This window comes from Mauremys reevesii, unplaced genomic scaffold, assembly GCF_016161935.1.
Source record: "Mauremys reevesii isolate NIE-2019 unplaced genomic scaffold, ASM1616193v1 Contig1, whole genome shotgun sequence".
In the NCBI taxonomy this organism is placed as follows: Eukaryota; Metazoa; Chordata; order Testudines; family Geoemydidae; genus Mauremys; species Mauremys reevesii.
In genome coordinates, this window is record NW_024100715.1 from 2349839 (window position 1) to 2366640 (window position 16802).

General features: G+C 51.6%; 1 protein-coding gene across 5 annotated transcripts in view; it reads right to left on the reverse strand.

The window, feature by feature from the left end:
• Window positions 1-16802, reverse strand: part of LOC120392396 (C-type lectin domain family 2 member D-like) — a 33523-nt gene that overhangs the window by 15102 nt on the left and 1619 nt on the right. The window contains exons 2-3 of one of the 5 annotated variants that reach the window (XM_039517127.1): window positions 15805-16239; window positions 3022-3146 (exon numbers count right to left, since the gene is read on the reverse strand). The gene's annotated coding sequence lies outside the window, so the exon portion shown is untranslated. Of the gene's footprint in view, window positions 1-3021; window positions 3147-4349; window positions 4387-8234; window positions 8563-8611; window positions 8741-15684; window positions 16240-16802 lie in introns of those variants that run through there. The other 4 variants (XM_039517126.1, XM_039517128.1, XM_039517130.1 and 1 more) reach the window with 4 other exon arrangements.

The following is a 16802-nucleotide window of genomic DNA, read 5'->3' on the forward strand; positions in this document are numbered from 1 at the left end:
CCATGCCAGGGTGCTTATTTAGCTCGGCTTTCTCTGCAGGCAGCAAACAGGAAAAGGTCTGTGATCCCCAGAGCAGCGTTACCAAGGTGACAGCGGTTGCTGGGCTCCCATCTGAGGCCTGGGCTACCCCAAGAAGTGATTCCGGAGTAAGCTAGGGAGAGACATGAAAGGGCCAGAGCTGTTCTGGAACAACTCCCAGGGCGGGCGCTCTCCTTCTGAAATAAGATCACCTCGTTCTGGTTCAGCTTCACCCACTTCTGGAACAAGGGGAGCTATTCCGGAGCAGCTCGGCCCACAGGAGCTATTCTGGTCCATTTCCCCATGTAGACAAGCCCTCGGAAGGTGTTTGATTGTGAGAGTCAGACAAGAGCTTGGGGAAGGCTAAACCGCCCTTCCAGAAGGACGAGGAGCCATGACAGTGTGGTGGATTCTCTCCCAACCCCCGCTCCAACCCCTTATGCCACTGGACTTGCTCAGAAGCCCTGTGCCCCCCTCCTACACAGCCCTAGCATAGAGGCCTGCTGGGGGTGCAGCAAGGGCTAGGAGAGAGCATGACTCTGCAAGGCTGCTGCAAATCAGAGTAGCCCTGGGGCTGCTCTAACTTGCACTAACATCCCCGGAGCAGACCTGAATAACAGAGACCCACTGGTGTCTTTAGGCCTTGTACTCCCCCCCTGCCTGGGCTGTGATCCATGTGCTGATCCTCCTTCTCCCCCCCTTGTCCCTTCTTCCTGTCAGAACTCCAGGGGTTAAAGGAAGGGGGAGCTAAAAGCAGAGGCAAGGCCCATCCTCCTCTCCCTGGCTTGGGTTGAGCAGCCTCCTTCACTGCTCCCCTGCCGTTCTGGCTGGAGCAGACAGGATGCCCCCTTCCTGCTTCTATCACCTTCAACACCCATGGACTCCTGCGGGACAGGATGGTCTAGCAGCAATAGGGTGACCAGACAGCAAGTGTGAAAAATCGTGACAGAGGCTGGGGGGGGCGGGGAGGGTAATAGGAACCTATATAAGAAAAAGCCCCCAAAATCAGGACTGTGCCTATAAAATCAGGACATCTGGTCACCCTAAGTAGTGAAGGTGCCATGCTCCATGCTGGGTCTCAGGAGAGACCAATTCTGTTTGCAGCTCTGCCACTGCTTTCCTAGGTGACCTTGGGCAAGCCCCTGCTCTGTGACTCAGTTTCCCCACCTGCACCTTTCTTTCTGGTGCATTTCACTTGCAAGCTGCCCGCCTGAGTGTGTGTGTCTGTTCTGTGCCAAGCTCAGTGGGGTCCTGGTCTCACTTAGGGCCTCTAGACCCCACAGTAATAATATAATCACTAATGTAACAACAGCTGTTTGTGACTGAGATACGTCATGTGACACACAACGGAGCTGAGCTGAGGCACTTCTGCTGAAAGGCTTGTGCTGGTTTAGTGAGGAAGGGGCGGCTGACTTGACCTTCGTTACAATCACAGTTCCTAAATGCTAAACTTTCACCTCTCACTCTCACTTCATGGACCTAGTTTCCTTTCTCCCAGACGTTTTCAGGTGGGACTGGGGGAGTGAGACCTTTAATTGAACTTGAGACTTTCACATCGATGGGCCTTGGAGGCTTTTCGCTTTGGAGTCATTGGTACATGCTGTGCATTTACTGAGCCAGGGTGGAACGGCAGCCAGAGCTGGGGCTGACGGCATTTTCCGTCAACAAATATTTCGGATTTTTGCTTTTAAGCACCGTCAATCTAAGGAGGCAAATTGCCCCTGAGCTCCTCAAAGAGCCAGTTCATCAAATCAAAGGATTTGAAAAATGTCAGGTGGGAAGGGACCTCACAGGTCATCCAGTCCAGCCCCCAGTGCTGAGCACGACCAAGTAAACCTAGACCATCCCGGACGGGTGTTTGTCCAACCTGGTCTTAAACACCTCCGGTGACGGGGATTCCACATCTTCCCTTGGAGCCTGTTCCAGAGCTTAACTCCCCTCTGAGTTATATTTTGTCCTAATATCTCACCTAAATCTCCGTTGCTCCAGATTCAGCCCATTACTTCTTGTCCTGCCATCAGTGGCCAAGAAGAACAATTGATCACAGTCCTCTTGATAACAGCCCTTAACGTATTTGAAAAATGTTATCAGGTCCCCCCACAGCCTTCTCTTCTCACGACTAAACATGTACAAATCTTTCATCCTTTCCCCATAAGTCATAAGAACATCAGAACGGCCATACTGGGTCAGACCAAAGGTCCATCTAGCCCAGTATCCTGTCCTCCGACACTGGCCAATGCCAGGTGCCCCAGAGTGAACATAACAGGTAATGATCAAGTGATCTCTCTCCTGCCATCCATCTCCACCCTCTGACAAACAGAGGCTAGGGACACCATTCCTTACCCAGCCTGGCTAAGTTGGGTTTTCTAAACCTTTTATCACTTTTGTTGCTCTCTTCTGAACTCTCCCAAATTGTCCACATCTTTCTTAATGTCCAGAACTGGGCACAGTACCCCAGATGAGGTCACACCAGCACCGAACAGAGCTGGACAATGACCTCCTCTGTCTTCCACACGGCACTCCTGTTCATGCACCCCGGAATGATATTAAAGCCGTTTTTGCAACTGCATCACATTGTTGTCTCACATTGAATTTTTTGATCCACTAGAACCCCCAGATCCTTTTCCCCAGAACGACCACCTGGCCAGTTATTCCCCAGTGTGTAATTGTCCATTTATTTTTTTCCTTCTTACGTGTAACACTTTGCACTTGTCCTTATTGAATTTCATCTTGATTATTTCAGGCCAATTCTCCAATTTATCAAGGTCACTTTGAATTCTAATCTTGTCCTCCAAAGTCCTTGCAACCCCACCCGGCCTGGTATCAGCCTCCCATTTATAAGCATTCGCTCCACTCCATTATCCAGGTAATTACTGAAAATAATGACTAGCACCTGACCTCCAGCTGACCCCTGCTACATCCTACTAGATACATCCTCTCAGCTGGACAGTGAACCACTGATAACTACTCTGGGTACAGTCTTTCAACCAGTTGTGCACCCACCTTATAGTCATTTCATCTAGATCACATTCCTCAGTTTGCTTGTGAGAATGTCACGTGGGACTATGTCAAAGGCTTTACTAAAATCAAGATATCACGTCTCCTGCTTCTCCACTAGGCCAGTGACCCTGTTAAAAGAAGGAAATAAGGTTGGGTTAGTTAGTACAATTTTTTTCTTGACCAATCCATGTTGACTCTTACTTATTACCCTGTTATCATCTAGGCTAGGGGCTTGCACACCGATTGTTTAATCATTTGTTCCAGTCCCTTTCCAGGGATCGAAGTTAGACTGACGGGTCTATAATTCCCTGGTTCCTCTTTCTTCCCCTTTTTAAAGGTGGGTCCAACGTTTGCCCTTCTCCATACCCACCTTCCATAAGTTAATCGCTAACAGGTCCGAGATGATTTCGCCTGCATCGTCACTGCAAAGTGGGCAAGTTCCAGGCGCTCAGTAATGACCCAGGGTACGTCTACACTGCAAAACACCCATGGCAGTGAGTCTCAGAGCCCGGGACTACAGACTCGGGCTTGTGCTATGGCGCTAAACAGGGGGAGACCCCCCTTCTCACCGAGCTTCGGGGCAGGAACGTCTATATGGCTCCTTTTAGCACCACAGTGTGTAGACCCAGGCTCGGAAATAAACATCTGCCACAGGTGGTTTATTCTGTCTTGCCCTCTGCCCAGGGGGTGAATTGCCAATGCCCTGGAGTGTTTTGTTTTGGCAGGTGTCAGGGCTGAATCCCCACTCTGGCACTCCAAGTGCAGAAGTGGAGCCTGCAAGGATTTTTAAAAATTAATACTGGCCGCTTCAAGCTTGTATTGCACTCCCAAGATTACAGCTTTTTTTCTGATATTGGCTTGGTAAACGCTGCCATCACCAAACGCAAAAAAACCCAACAACTCTTTGAACCCAGGAAGGAGCACTTGGGAATTCCTCCCTATGGGGTGCCCTCAAGCCCTTTCACTCCCACCCCCCATCCGGGGAACAGCTGAGAAAGAAAACAAAGGAAATTAGCTGTGGCTACCAGCTAATCAAACAACACGCACAAACCTCTGAGGACACCAAAAATCCAATCCTGTTCTTAGGGTTAATTTTATTAAAAACAAAAAGAAAAAAATTACATCTGATCTTAAAAGAAACAATTACAAAAATCAAGCACCCAAAATAGCTTTCTTGGGGGTTTCAAGCAAACAAAAGCATCTGGGGTTCGCACAGAGGAGTCCACAAGCCACTAAGAAATAAAAGAAATAACCGTAATCGCCTCTAGCTAAACATTCTGATCTACTTACACAGCTGGAGCTCAGATAAGTAGTTCTTGGCATGATCATACCTGGCTTCAGCTGCTTATAGCCCGGCTGCTCCGTCCCAGAGAACAACAGACAAAGGGGAAGTTTCATTCTCTATTTTGGAAAGTCCTGCCTTCCCATTGGCTCTTTTGGTCAGGGGCCCACTTTTTCTCTCTTTACCTGGGGGACATTTTAACCCGTTACAGGTAAAGCAAGTAAAGAACAGATACCAAGTGGAATTTTACAGCTAACTGGCTGGCTGGGTGTCCATCAAAGCGAGCTACACCCCCTCCATTTATCACAGCAGGGTTGTGTTGTTAACGCACACGCTGCCCTGAGTTCTAAATAGCAACGTTTGTTATTAGTCATAAAACTCTCCAGGCTGTGGCAGCTTTTTCTGCTTCCGAGGACTTTGCTGCAGGGTTAGCTGGAGGGGCCAGTCGAGCGTTGCCCTGGAGCCAGCTCCCGAGCACACCCACAAACCACTAATCTGAGTAAAGCGGTGCCGTAACCATGACCCAGCCTCCCCGCTGGGGCTGGGGGGGGGAGGTAGCTCGAGCGCTGCTGATGTCAGAGCCAGTACTGCAGTCGGGACGTCGTTAGCGCAAGTCGTCGGGCACAAACGCTCTGCTCTGCCTGTCTCTGGGCTGCCCGTGAAATCACCCGGTGGCTCGGCCGTGGTTCTGCAGCGTGGATCGCTGGGCTGGCGAGTGCAGCACCTCGAGCTGGCTGTGACCACAAACCCCTCTGGGCCTGGAGTGTTGTTACATTACTGGGGGGAGGGGGCGGGGGGCACTTTGTATCCTGTGCTGACTGGCCTCATTGCACCCACCAGGGGCTCCTGGATCTCCCCATATCCTGCCCCTGCTCCACAGGCTGCCTGATGCCACCTGCCTCTACTTCCCCTTCGCAGGCACTTCCTGCAACCGCCCCCAAACTTCCCCCTGGCAGGGCCTCCCCTCGCCCTCCCTCGGCTCCTGTCACGCAGACCCAAAGCTGAAGGCCACAGTCCCAGGCGCAGGTGCAATGACTATTGGAGTTACCAAGCAACCACAGCTCTGTACAGCAGCACAGCTTTCCCATCCCCCTCCTCTTTCTTACCAGGCCTAATCAGACCTGTAGTGCCTGCCCCTCCCCCACCCCTTACAATTTATGGCCATGTTCCTTTTGGAGGATCGGGAGTCTGGGGGCTTCATCAGCACTTCTTTTTGTGCCGCATGGGAGGGGTGAGGAGGGAGAGGGTGTTTCGGCCAGGCAGGGTCACTGTTTCTTTGGCTTTTAGCCTTTCTTATGCCTCCCCCCTACACACATACCCCTCTCTCCCCCCTCCAGACTGGTTGCTTGACCTTGGCTTGGGAGAGGAGTCCAGCAGCCTTCAACTGTCCACTCCTACGTCAAACTCCCACCATCCCCAGCAAGACTTTCACTCTCTTCCTTCTCGTCTCACCGTGTGCCATAAACCCCACCTGGCCGCGGGCAGATGCAACACACAGAGTCTTTGTTCCCCCGTGTTAGTGAGGACGTAAGAATATCAAAAGTCAAATAGGCAAACGAACCCCAAATTCTACCTCAGGCTAATAAACAGGCCTAACTACTAGATGACCATCACTAACCCCCCGGCAGGGGTTCTCTGCGCCCCCAGCTCTGTCCCCTCAGGAGATATTGCAGAGCTGCAGCACCGTTACCAAGCCAGGGACAAGCTGTGACGATCACCGGCTCCCTAAATTGCGCTCACTGCAAAGTGGGCAGGTTCCAGGCGCTCAGTAATGACCTAGGGTGCGTCTACACTGCAAAACACCCACGGCAGCGAGTCTCAGAGCCCGGGACTAGAGACTCGGCTTGTACTATGGCACTTTAAATTGCACGGGCTTGGAGACCCACCCTTCTCACTGAGCTTCAGGGCAGGGACATCTACATGGATCTAGTGACGTCCACCAGGGTCCTGTCTCAGGAGCAATTCATTGTTTCCATGAATAACAGAGTGGAGAGCAAGCTTGTAAAATTTGCAGCTGACCCCACGCTGGGAGGATCACAGGCACTTTGCAGGGCTGGATGAGAATTCAAAATGACCTCGACAAATGGGAGAATTGGTCTGAATTCAGCAAGATGAAATTCAGTAAAGACAAGCACAAAATACTGCACATGGGAAGAAAAAATCAAACACACAACTACAAACTGGGGAACAGCTGGCTCGGGGTTGTACTGCTGAAAAGGAGCTGGGGGTGCGAGTGGGTCACAAATTGAACGAGTCAGCAATGGGCTGCAGCTGCAAATAAAGTGAACCCACCCCTGGGGGTCAGATTTTCCAAAGAGCCCAGCACCCAACAGCCCTTCTTCCCGCACAGCTTGAGCTAACGAGGGGAACAGAGCCTCCTTTCATCCAGGGTAGCAGCTGATGGTCTTGAGGCCTTATCAGAGACAGAGGGTGGCCTTGTGATTCAGGCCATGTGTGGTGGGGGGATAAACTGCCTGGCACCAACACACGAGTGAGTCAGAACAGGCAACCGCAGAACTGATCATAACTCAGAATTCTGCTATTTCATCAAGAACAGATTTATCCCCTTCATCTCCCTGCAGACTGCCACTGACGCTCGCGGGAACCTCGCAGTGCACTGAGGGGCGTGCGTAGCTCTAAATTTATGCCCCCGGCCCCCGGATTGTGATTAAACACAGGGCCGGGCCTGTCACACAGAATTAATTGGGGAACTTTTGTATCCTATAAGTAGAATGAAACTAAAACTGACAGGGGTTAAAAACAGACCAGAGAGCAACTGTGCCATTAAACTTAACTAGGCAAGTAACAGACACGTGTGAGACTGCAACTAATCACAACCACCCACATCACTAAAAGGCTCTTCCCATTCTTCACTATTTTCACTTGCATGTTCTAGCCATGGCCCCAGCGGCTGGTCTGTTTCGTGTCTATTCAGACTGCAGGCTGCTTGGGGAAGGGACTTAACTCGGTCTGTAAAACACCCAGGGCAAAGGGGCTCTGATCCCGACAAGTCTCCAGACGCTGCCGTATACATTCTGTTCTCCTCATTGCTGCACGACATGAGCAGCTGTCGGTGACCCGGGATTCGTTCCCTCCCCTCCCGTCCCTGGAGGAGAACAGAGCAGGGCGGCTGGGGAGCGGTTTGTTTTTAGTGCACACGATTGTTGGTGCCACTAGGCCTGAGTAAACCAAAGTTGTGACTTTGGGCCTATGTGACCCAAAGTACCTTTATGTAAAGTGCTTTTGTTAGCCTTACTAAACTTTTGTAACCTTTTGTGTTATGTGCTAATTACTGCAGTGGTAAGGTTGCTTGATACTAGATGTAGCCAATATTAAATAAGATAGGCGGAAAGCAGGTGCTGTAATTAAAGTTATATGCATGAGAACGTAGCCCCCACGGTGGGAAAGTACAGATAACTGATCACAGAAAAGTTGCTAACGAGCTAAGGTGGTTTTTTGCCAAGTATGACTTAACTGCTTCATGTGATTGCTATTGCAAAATGTATTTGCTGCATGGGAATGAAAGGTGGGGGGAGAGGAGGAGTGTGGGGGTAATGGAAATGCGTAGCTGAAGTTCTGTATAAAGAGAGGAAAACCGCTTGTATCGGGGTGCAGGATTTGAGAATGCTTTTCTCCCTGGCACCTATTTGGGCTTAAATAAACCTGGTTTTGCTTCTCCACCCTGGTGTGATAATTAGTGCGACGCACACCGGGCAACGAACCCTGCTGTTGCTCCGCCTTGGGCTCTTTGAGCCGGCAACACACTGGTCTGGGTACTAAACAGAAATGTTCACTCTGGCAGCATAAAGCCTCTTTCCTATTGATGCCAATTTTCTCTACACTCGCTTTAAGGTAACGAGCAGGAATTCTCTCTCCCTCCCTCACTGACCCCCCCCTCCCTCTCTCTGCCCTCCCCCCCCAGACCAGAGCTCACCCCTTCCCCGCTTCATTCACAAGGTGGCTGCTGAGAACAGAGTCACAGCGAGGTCGGGCTGGACAGGACCTCGCGAGCTCCTCAAGCCCAGCCCCCTGCGCTGCGGCAGGACCAGGGAACCCTAGACCAGCCCTGACAGGCGTCCGTCGAACCTGTTCCTAAAAGCCTCCAGTGCCGTTACCCTTCGAGTTTGTTCCCCTGCCAACGTAGACGCCTCCCTGGTCTCTCCCCCTGGCTCCCGCTCTACAGCGTTAGACACAAGCTTCTCCTCGATGTAACAGCCTCACTGCAGGGCCCTCCTGGCTCCCGCCCCCGCTGGGCTGAGAAAGTCGCCCAGACGCCTTTAGGTGCAGGGCCCACCTGGTGCTTTTACTTACAGGCTGTTACAGGCTGGGCTCCCACCGCCTTTCACCGCACACGTCGCCCCCGTCTCGCAGGCCCCCGGCAGGACAGAGGGGCAAGTTCTCTCTCTGCCTCCCTCGCTGCCTTTCCTCTGCTGCAGCTTCCCCCCCCCCCGGCTTCCTTCCCCTGGGCTCTTAGCCAGCCCAGCCTGAGCAGGCAGCAGCTGTTCCAGCTTCCCCAGCCAGGGCCGGGGGGTCTGTCCAGCTCCATTCACCCCCCCTCAGTGGAGCTGGAGTGACCGAGGGCTGGAGAAGCAGTTTTCTGCTTAGCTCCTGTCGCAGTTCTTCACCCTTCAGCCCCTCACGTCCTAGCAGACCTGCTATTTCATCATACCAGGGACAGCGCCATCGCTCTGCTGGTGATACCCAGCCCTGTCCCCCCCTGCAAGCGTCTCCAGGCTCCCCCCTCATCAAGGTATAAAACATCCCCCTGCAAAACACAGAAAGTCCCTACAATACCTTCCTTTCCACTCCGCTCTGCTGCAACACCCACAGAACGCGGCCGGCTGGTGAGGCCAGGGCCGGGGGAGAAGCTGAGACTGACTATGCAAAACATGCTGATTTTATTTGTCTTAAACCAAGTGCCGGGCTGCTGAAAATAGGACGAGTGATGGGCTTTAATCAGCAGCAAGGGAGTTTTAGATTCAGTATTAGGGAAAACTTTCTAACTCTCCAGGAAGTTCAGCTCTGGAACAGGCTCCAACGGTCCAGGTCCCTTCCAGCTCCACATTTCTATGAGTCTAAGCTTAAGGCCTCCAGGCACTGCTGTAATACCAGTGACAACACCCAGTGCTGCGCCTCCAGCAGATTCTGCAGGGGAGTAACAGGAGGTCCCACCCCGCCAGGGCATGGATGGGACAAACTCAGCCCAACCTCACAGGAACAAAGGACACTGGCTCACACAGCAACAAAAGAATCTGTTAGGGGAGTGACCCCCCTTCCTTTGGGCAGTCTGGGACTGTGATGAGGTGATGCTCAGCTGACTCTGAAGGGGGGTGGGAGGGAGCAAAGCCAGGAGGGAAGAAAGGAGATGATAAAAGGGAGAGACATTTTGCCATGATCTCTCTCTTCCACCTGCATCTACAGACACCACCACCACCAAGCGACTGAAACGCTGATCAAAGGGGAGAGCCTGGCTGAAAAGCTGCCAGCATGTGAGGAAAAACATCCAAGCTTTAAGGCCATTGAACGTGTTAAGACCAGCTTAGAATGCACTGAGCTTTCATTTCATTAGACCAAATCTGACTTGTTCTGTTTTGACTTATAATCACTTAAATCTACCTTTATAGCTAATAAAGCTGTTTGTTTATTCTACCTGAAGCCGTGCGTTTGGTTTGAAGTGCGTCAGAGACTCCCCTTGGGAGAACAAGCCTGGTACATATCAATTTCTTTGTTAAATTGACAAACTCTTATAAGCTTGTAGCATCCAGTAGGCGTAACTGGCCACTGCAAGATGGAGGTTCCTAGGGTTGTTTCTGGGACCGGAGTTACTGGCTAGTGTCATTCATTGCAAGTAGCTGGGAGCGGCTGACATGCCAGAGGCTGTGCGTGAACAGCCCAGGAGTGGGGTTCTCACAGCAGAGCAGGGTAAGGCTGGTTCCCAGAGTCAAGGATTGCAGTGACCTAGGAGATCACTAGGCCAGACAACACCAGAAGGGAACGTCACACACACTCAGTGGATTATAAGCTTTGTAATGATACCTTACAAGAGACCTTTTGCATGAAGCATATTCCAGTTACATCATAGTCACACTCATGAGCATATTTTCATAAAATCACATGGAGTGCAACGTCGCACTGGTCACCGCAATCTTTTAATGGATTTAGCCCTACAAGGCAGGGCAGCACTTTTACCCCCCGTGTTACAGACGGGGAACTGCGGCCCAGATCGATTTCAGTGGGAAATAGGCAGGTAAATACCAATGAAGATCAGGCCCAGGTGCTGCGCCCCAGGTATCAGTGCTGGAGCAGGGAATCAAAGCCAGGTTTTGCAGGTTCCAGGCTAAGGTCCTAACGACGGGACCATCCTTCCTCTCTTCAAGCCAGGAGGACCTGGCCCCACAAACGGCGTCGTGCTGCTGAGAGTCACAACACCTAACTTTCAGATGCCTAGAAAAATCCCAGGAACAGCACCAGGATCCACCACACCTGGGTTAGGTTCCTCGGCTCCCGACACAATGAATGGGGAGAGGTAGAATGGGATTCACAACAGCCAGCATGCTGGGCAGGGAGACGCCTACTCCGGCCGATGCTAATGAGAGGGGTGTGTCCTAAGCCCTGCCCCCTTGGGGAGTTTGGCACCTAAGTCCAGGCTGGAGCGAGGCACCTATCTCCGCTAGCGATCCACGAACGGGACATGACTCTGGAGTCAGGCGATTAAGCCACCCAAGTAGTTTCTTGTGAGATCCAGATAAGCAGCTGGGCAGGGAGGATGACTATGAGCCACCAATCTACGGTGCATTAGGCAAGATATTTCCCATAAAGACAGGGAAGTGTTTGTACCATTAGTCAGTACTAACTGCCAGGGTGTTAAACACAGGAATAAATGGTGGAATTTTGTGGGAAGTTGTGGACTCTCCATTGTTGGAGATTATTAACAGCAGGTCAGACAAACACCTGTCAGGGATGGGCTAGATAATACTTAGTCCTGCCTTGAGTGCAGGGGACTGGACTAGATGAACCTCCCAAGGTCCCTTCCAGTCCGACGATTCTCTGATTATACAAGGCACTGGTGAGACCTCCCCTGGAATACTGTGGGCAGTTCTGGTCGTCCGTGTTTAAGAAAGATGAATCCAGACTAGAACGATGCAGAGAAGGGCTACTAGGACGATCTGAGGCATGGAGGACCAACCTTATGAGAGGAGATTTAAGGAGCTTGGCTTGTTTACCCTAACCAAACAGCTGAGGGGAGATAGGATTGCTCTCTATCAATAGATCAGAGAGATCAGTACCAGGGAGGGAGAGGAGTTATTTAAGTCAAGGGCCAATGTCAGCACAAGAAAAAAATGGATATAAACTGGCCATCAATAAATTTAGGTTTGAAATTAGATGGTTTCTAACCACCAGAAGAGTTTAGTTCTGAAAGTCTTCCAAGGGGAGCAGTGTGAACAACAAAATGACTTGTTTTAAGACTGAGCTTGATAATTTTATGGAGGGGGCGGGGATTACAACGAAGTTGCCTACAGTGGCATGTGGCCCAGCCATGACTGCAATTAGCAAATATCTCCAATGACCCGTGATGGGACACGAGCTGGGGAGGGCTCTGAGTTACTACAGAGAATTCTTTCCCAGGCGTCTGTCTGGTGGGTCTCGCCCACATGCTCAGGGTCTCACTGGTCACCAGATTTGGGGGCAGGAAGGAATTTTCCCCCAGCTCAGCTTGGCAGAGACCCTGGGGAGGTTTCATCTTCCTCTGCAGCATGGGGCACGGATCACTTGCAGGATTGAACTAGTGTAAATGGTGGATTCTCTGTCACTTGAAGTTTTTAAGCCATGATGTGAGGATGTCAGTGACTCAGCCAGAGGTTCAGGGTCTGTTACAGGAGTGGGTGGGTGAGGTTCTGTGGCCTGTGACGGGCAGGAGATCAGACTGGATGATCGTGATGGGCCCTCCTGGCCTTCAGGGCTATGAGTCTATAGGGCTGCGTGTGTGTCTGGTGGGTGGGCAGGAGAGACACAAGCGTACAGGCCAGAGATCAGCAGATGAATCCCGCACTGCTGGGGCGGCGCCAACATGGGTGAGTTGTGAGAGTCTGAGACAGGCGTTAGTCTCCCCCCCATAACGAACGGGGTCTAAGAACAACCCCCATGACACCTGCTGAACTGAACAGGCAGTTGGAGGCTCCCTGCTTCAGGGCATGGTCGGCCAACTGTCCGGAAACAGCCGTTGGGAGTTGTTGTGCAGCTGCTGGGGTGTAGATACAACGTGTCTCACAACCAAAGAGCTGGATAAGGAAAGTGGGAGGGGAGACAACACAATACGTTGGAAGTGGTGAAATACCACAGTCCTCAACGGAAAAGGAGCTTAAATAAATTTCTTCTTTGGCAGGTGTTAGAATCCCCTCCCCCCCGCCCCAAGACCATCAATGAAGAATTGGGAAGCAGTTCCTGTTGGTGTCTGGCTGATTGACTGCTTATTACACAGATTGCCATTTGTTTTCAGTTTTTAACTGAAAAATTCCAGGGTTTTACAAAAGCTATTGGGTGGAGGGGTTTTTAACCAATTCTTGACCTCTCCAGTACATGGAAATACTAATTATGGTTTAAAAAATCCAGTACCTTACATTGATGTGTTCACATTAATAATAAGTTAGACTAAGTGTAAATGCGAGCTGTCTATTAAAGTGAAACACACACGTATGTGAGTGCCTACATGTATGTACTATGTACAGTTCATAACACAAACCACAGCGTTAAACTGGGTTTCCTTTCAATACTCCCACTTCTCTTTACTTGTTGCTTTTTTTTCTTCTGTCCCCCAATATTTAACCCGAAAACTGTGAAGTTAATTTTTTGCAGTGATTTCCACCTCTGTTTACATTTTTTTATAATAAACACTGAAATTCCCAGGGACTTTTAAACAAAATAAAAACCAAAAAAGAAAGGGCCTTGGTTCTATATATTACTAGTAACACGTTAGAGAGTCTGAATCTTAATAAAATCTCCACCACTGTAAATGTTTCCATCAGGATCGGATGTTTTTCTAAACTCTCTGCTCTAGTTCAAACCGGAATTCATCCAGGGCCGCTCTCTGGCTGGTGCTATTCCGGAGATCCAGCTACACGATCACAATGGTCCCTTCTGGCCTTGGAACCCATCAATCGTGTCCGCTCTGTCTCAGAGTCGTGGGACATCAATGGGCCCCCGTTCGAGACTCTTCGGTTCTCACGAGCCAGTCTTGCCTCCACAGTCTGGTGCCAGGCTTTGTCCTTACGCTGCGCTGGTACAAATGGGCTGCATGACCCGGGCCCATTGTTTGCCCGGAAGCTTAAAAACCAAGCCGGGTGGTGCAGGGGGTAAAGAGTCCCAGGAATGTGTTTGCTCCTAGCTCTGAACAAAGGGCTCTGCTAAAATGGGGAATCGCTCCCAGCGCTGGTGCACTGTCTACGCTGGCGCTTTATAGCGCTGACACGTGCATTACTCGGGTGGGGGTTGTTTTTTCACACCCCTGAGCGAGAAAGTTACTAGTGCAGACAAGCCCTAAATCAGATCAACTCACCCAGCACCTGTTCCCCTAGTAACAGCAGCTGCAGAGCATGAAACCCGCAGTTGGCACTTCAAAGCAAACAGCATTATCCCCCAAAGCTGCTCTGTCCGTCCGCAACGTGGATACGCAGCCTGGCACCAAACTCCGTGGGGGTAGGATGTGCACTGAGCCTGTGGCAATGGACGGGTCTGGAACTGGGCCCCATTGATGTCCCAGGATTTTGAGACAGAGCTGTCCTAGCTTATGCCCAACGCTGGGCTCAATGCACTGGCTGCTTCTGGAGCCAAACAGCCCCAGGCCTGTGCTTAGAAGACCAGTCAGGACGCCCGGCCGTCTGTGTCATTGCAGAGCGTCTGCCTAAAACCTTTCCCAACCTAACCCAGACTCACCTCCTGAAGAAAAACAAACAGGCTATAAACTAGGCTAAGAAAGAAGTTTGTTTAAAAGCCCAAGAAACAGGATACAATGTGATGTACCTGTTACTCATTGGCCTGACTCCTACCAACCACATTTGCATGCGCACAGACATTTGTATTAGTTGCCAGGGAAGAAAAGGAAAAAGCCAAGCAGAAGATCAATGAGCCATTAACAGACAGTTGAATCCGATCAGAATCAGTTTTTGCCATTTCCCGGGGGCTGGTACTTCCCCAGAGTCATTTACCTGGCAGTGTTTTGCATTATTTTAGTTCCTGCAGGTATTTCTGTAACCCTCCCCCCAGGCAGGGGTGGCAGAACGGCTGTGGGTGGGGACGGGGGCAGGCGAGAGCACCCCCCCCTCAATGGAAATATTGCAGGGGCTGATCTGTTTCTGCTCCTGCCCATCAGGCTGCTCAGGCGGGGGGAGGGCTTGCAGCTGCTGGGAGCAGCCACTGGCCCTCCAGGGATCGGGCTGGGGAGCAGGTGGGGTCCAACACGATCAGGTCAGCAGCAGCTGCCCCTGGGGAAGAGACGGAATCACCAGGACCCCTCTTCCCCGGCCTTTTTACAGGGCTAGAGCCACAAAACAGACGGAGGTGGTCGTGCGCCGTTATCCCTGCGGTTAGAGCAGCTCCTGGGAGACGGTCGGGCTGTGGGGTGTCCTAGGCAGGGGCGGCTCTAGGCACCAGCAAAACAAGCTGGTGCCTAGGGCGGCAAAATCTAGGGGGCGTCCCCTGCGGCCGGGGGGGGGCGGGAGGCTGGGCCGGCGGACCTGCCGCAGTCATGCCTGCGGCAGGTTCATCGGAGCCCCGGGACGACTGGACCTGCCGCAGGCATGACTGTGGAGGGGGCGCTCGTCCCGCGGCTCGGCTGGACCTCCCGCAGGCATGACTGCGGCAGCTCAAGCGGAGCCGCCGGACCCGCAAACCGTCCGCAGCCGCGGGAGGTCCAGCCGAGCCCCGCGGGACCAGCGGTCCCTCTACAGTCATGCCCGCGGGAGGTCCGCTGCTCCCGCGGCTCCGGGGCGCCTCCCGCGCATGACTGCTTGGGGCGGCCAAAAACGTAGAGCCGCCCCTGGTCCTAGGGCAGGTACCTCCCAATCTCTCCTCCTGACGCCATATAAAGTACTCAGCTCTTCACTGGGCCAGAGAGCATGTGAGACTGTCCCAGCCACCGGGCTACGGAACCAGTCACCGAGGAGGGAGAAATCCCTGCTCCATCCCCTGTGAACGTCCTCCCCATATAGGGACAGTCCTGATATTTGGGGCTTTGTCCTATAAAGGGGCCTTTTACCCTCCACCCCCGTCCCGATTTTTCACACTTGCTGTCTAGTCACCCTACCTGGGTCTGCTCACTTGAGTTCTACTAACCCTGGGCTTACGTTGCAGTGTAGATGTGCCCTTCAGTGCTACCCTCTATATCTTACCTCTCAGTCCCAACAAAGCATGGTGAGAGCACTGATCTGCTGACCAGGAAATTGAACCAATACGTCCAACAACCTCACAGGCTCCTTGGGCTGGTCAGTTTCTCTCTGTCCCTCACCTACCAAACAGGTCCGGGATAACGCTTGCTTGGTGAGGGAATATTTCATTCCTAGTTTGGGAGGCTCAGACTCTGCAGTGAGGAACCAGAGACCTCCTAAACTCCACCCATCTTCAACCTGGCTGCTACCCCAGAGAGGCAGGGCTGGAACAGCAGGTTTGGAAGCGAACGCTGGAGTGACATCTGTGTTCCTTCACAGACGCGCCGCTCAGTTCAGATCTATAGTTTGTATTCCTGGGCTGGGATACCAAGCACCCATAGCCAGATGAGCACAGGACCCCTGTTTTTACATCTCATCCATTCATCATTTATTTCCACTGTAAGCTCTTCAGGACGAAGGGTGTGGGGTTTAATTAGTCTGTAGAGCTCCGAGCATGCTGGTGCTTGGTAAGTAACAAATCACAATCCCTTCTGCCAAGATCAAACCACCTTCAGCCCCCTGCAAGAGAAAAAACGTGCAACATGAGGAAACAGAATCAGCGGCTGAGCCATAAGAAATGGCCATACTGGGTCAGACTAAAGGTCCATCTAGCCCAGTATCCTGTCTGCCAACAGTGGCCAAGGCCAGGTGCCCCAGAGGGAGTGAACCTAACAGGCAATGATCAAGTGATCTCTCTCCTGCCATCCATCTCCACCCTCTGACAAACAGAGGCTAGGGACACCATTCCTTACCCAGCCTGGCTAATAGCCTTTTATGGACTTAACCTCCACAAATTTATCCAGTTCTCTTTTAAACACTGTTATAGTCCTAGCCTTTACAACCTCCTCAGGCAAGGAGTTCCACAAGTTGACTGTGCACGGTGTGAAGAAGAACTTCCTTTTATTTGTTTTAAACCTGCTGCCTATTAATTTCATTTGGTGACCCCTAGTTCTTGTATTATGGGAACAAGTAAATAACTTTTCCCTATTCACTGTCTCCACACCACTCATGATTTTATAGACCTCTATCATATCCCCCCTTAGTCTCCTCTTTTCCAGGCTGAAGAGTCCTAGCCTCTTTAA